This window comes from Arachis duranensis, unplaced genomic scaffold, assembly GCF_000817695.3.
Source record: "Arachis duranensis cultivar V14167 unplaced genomic scaffold, aradu.V14167.gnm2.J7QH unplaced_Scaffold_69224, whole genome shotgun sequence".
NCBI classification, from domain to species: Eukaryota; Viridiplantae; Streptophyta; class Magnoliopsida; order Fabales; family Fabaceae; genus Arachis; species Arachis duranensis.
This window is the reverse complement of record NW_026265039.1, coordinates 4,449-7,626: the sequence shown is the minus strand read 5'-3', so window position 1 is coordinate 7,626 and position 3,178 is coordinate 4,449. Positions and strand designations below refer to the sequence as shown.

General features: G+C 38.2%; 1 long non-coding RNA gene across 1 annotated transcript; it reads left to right on the top strand.

Moving 5' to 3' along the window:
* The first annotated feature begins 240 nt into the window (after nucleotides 1-240).
* Nucleotides 241-3,148, top strand: LOC107472375 (uncharacterized). The gene is made up of 3 exons (XR_008005594.1): nucleotides 241-922; nucleotides 995-1,096; nucleotides 1,175-3,148. It is a non-coding gene; the product is annotated as an uncharacterized LOC107472375 (long non-coding RNA).
* Nucleotides 3,149-3,178: the final 30 nt, after the last annotated feature.

Here is a 3,178-nt window from a genome sequence, read left to right as displayed (position 1 = left end):
AATTATAGAGATTAACAGTTGTAAAAGAATAAGAATTTTATACAATTTAGTTAAATAATTGAGATTCTAGAATTTAATACTTTAATTTTATAAACAAAGAAAATTAATTATCTTTAATTTTAAATTGAAATACTTAATTAAAATTCAATTAGCAAATTGATAAATAAATAATATTTTTTTTAAAATAATTTTAAAAAATTAAATTAGATTTTAAATTTATATATTATATCATAATTTTTATTAGAAATCATGTGTAGATTTGGAAACAGACTTCATTAACAGCCTTCTTGCACCATTGATTTAATCATTATTATTATTATTATTATTATTATTATTATTATTACTCCATTCAGCCACATACATACAGACACCCATACCTCCCATGTTTCCTTCAGCAGCCGCCATTACCCCCTTACCCTCCTAACTCCTTCACATCGGTAACACACACAAACCCACACATACTGAGACAGAGAGAAAAGAAAGAAAAGAGAGAAAAGAGGGCTGAACGGAGAAGAAGGAAGGGAGGGGGACGACCACCGCCGACGCGTCTTGCCATAGCCACCGCCACCGAGCTGCCGGACCGAGCTAAGAAGGAGAAGAGGCCGCTGTTGTCATCGAGCTTGCTGTCGTCCATAGCCGCCGCCGTTGTGCTCCAGCTCGTTGCCACCATCGCAGACCGCCGCTGCCACCGCGCCACTCATCGCCGTCGCAAGGAAGACCAGGACCGAGGGAGAGAGCCGCGCGAGGAGTCGCCGTCGCCGCCGTTCGCGAGAGAGAGAGAGAGAGACGCGCTGCACGGGAGTTGCCGTCGTGGGGTGTGTTGCCGTTGAGAAGCTGTCGCCGCCAGATCCGCCGTTGTCAGAGCTTCTGTCCGAGTCCTGCCGCCGGAGAACACCTCTGCCGCCACTAAGATCTGCCGCCGGTGAGGTTTTAAGTTGGTTTTTGTTTCCTTTGAATTTCCAGGAGCTTAATCATCGCTGTATGTTTGTTTTAGTCGCCGTTGCCGGAGTTCTGGTCGTCGCCGCCGTTCGAGGTAGCTGCCGGAGCTGCCGCCAAACCGGTTCAGCGACCATCGTTGTTTCATTTTCTTAGTTCGGTAAGTATTTATGTTTCGGAAACCCGTGTTAGTATTCTGTTATATTTGGTTATAAACTCTGAGGTTCTGGTAACGTAGGGTCGTGTTTTGAGCGTTGCATGTCGCTCTTAAGTTGCTGTGAGTGCTGCGAAAGTGATCAGGGACTGAGTTTGTGGTTGCTGTTGGTTTCGGGTTAAGAGAAATGGTTTTGTTGACGCATTTTGAGTTATGGTTTCGACGAGTCAAGGTAGGGGTTTTTCTTAAAATCTAATTTATATTACAGAGTTGTGGTAAATAGATATTAATGTGAGAGAACATATGCCTGTGATTATAATTGTCTTCTAAATGTGGTTGTTTGCTGGACTGAATGACTGATTGCTTGATTACTTGAGTAGTTTGTGATTGCTGAAAAGAGATTAGCTTGAAAGGTTATTTAGTTGATTATTATGAAAAATGGCTTTTCTTGGTTTTGAAGCTATTTTTGGTGATGTAAAGGAATTGGCTTTGGAAATGGTTTAATTTTGAGTTAGTGACTTTATAAATGATTTGATAAATGATTTAGTATTTGAGCTGGTTTGATTTTAAAAAGAGATTTATTATGGGCACTGATTCGCTTTGAAAATAATTTGATATTGGAACTAGCTGAATCTTGGAAAATGATTGAGATTTGAGAAAAGGTTTGAGAAATGTTTGGATGGGACCCGAAAAGGGTGGCAGTGTCCGAGTTTTAGAGGAGATGCTGTCGAAATTTTATAAAATTGGAAGTTTTATTTAAAGTAACTAATTAAAAAGATTTGTTTTTAAGCATTATACGTTTTAAGATTGATTTGCCTATCAAAGAAAGAATTTTGTTTTGGAATTGAGATTGTTAACGAACAGAATGAAAAAGAGGATGGTGAGGATTTTATTTGAAATATGGCTTTGAAATGAACTTGGAAATGAGATTTGGATTGATGAATGATTATGATGTTGAGAATGTTGAGATGTGAACTTTAAATTATTCATATGGCTTATGAATTTGAAATATCTGAGATACGAGGTTCCCTGGATTAAGTGCCGTGGTTTGCCACCACGTGTACCAGGTTGAAAACTCGATACTCTGTTGACCCTACGATGTAAGTGGGTGACCGGGCACTATATAAATTCCCGAGAATGTTACCCCCATTGAGTAATATTGATTATTTGAGAAAAACCTATGCATAGACTCTTGGGGATGCACGTCGGGGGACAGTCTAAGTACAATTCAGACTTGTCGGGTTGGCTGGATAACTGACAGATGAGCCTCATCAGCCGTAGGACAGGCATGCATCATATGCATTCGTATGCTTTGCTTGAGTTTGAATTTGTTTTGGTTTGCCTAATTGCTAAACTGCTCGTAACTGCTACTTGAACTATTTGCTGTAACTGCTGCCTACTTGTGTTTTCCTTGTCTGTCTTGCCTGTGTTTGTCTTGGTGTGCTACATTTGAGAATGAACTTTGGTACTGAATTAATGATTGTGTTGTTTGATTGCGTGGTTGGTTTTTGATTGAGATTTTCTTATAAAAAAGGAAAGTATTTCGAATTTCTGAAAGATTAAACATTGTTTCTTTGAAAAGGTTGTGAACGATTACCTATTGGTTTTTAAAAGATTCATAAGGCAATAATAATCACTGAGCTTGAAAACAGTTTTCTTGTTAAATATCTTCTTATGACAACTTTGAAACTCCGTGGTGAGACCGTGTGGTTAGGTTCTCACCCCCTACAGCTTTACCTTTTCAGGAACCGGATGAAGAAGCATTAAGAAGAGTTATACTGCATTTGGTTTATATGCTGTTGTATTATTTAGATTATTTTCTTCCCTCGTCTTTGTTATTACAAGTTTGTAAGAGGGATAGGAATTGTATGTTTTATATTTTCTAATATGTTGAGTTATTATGTAAGGAGTCTTTTATATGAATCTATGTCTGTTTGTTTGTTTTTTTAAGATAAAGTATTTACTTCCGATGTTCAAAGAAATCAGCGATACAGTGTCGAGTCACAGGCTCCTATTTTAGTATTTAATATATAAAGTAGTCGTAATACTTTTTGCTATCAGAGTAGCGCAGCCGGAAGCGTGACTTCT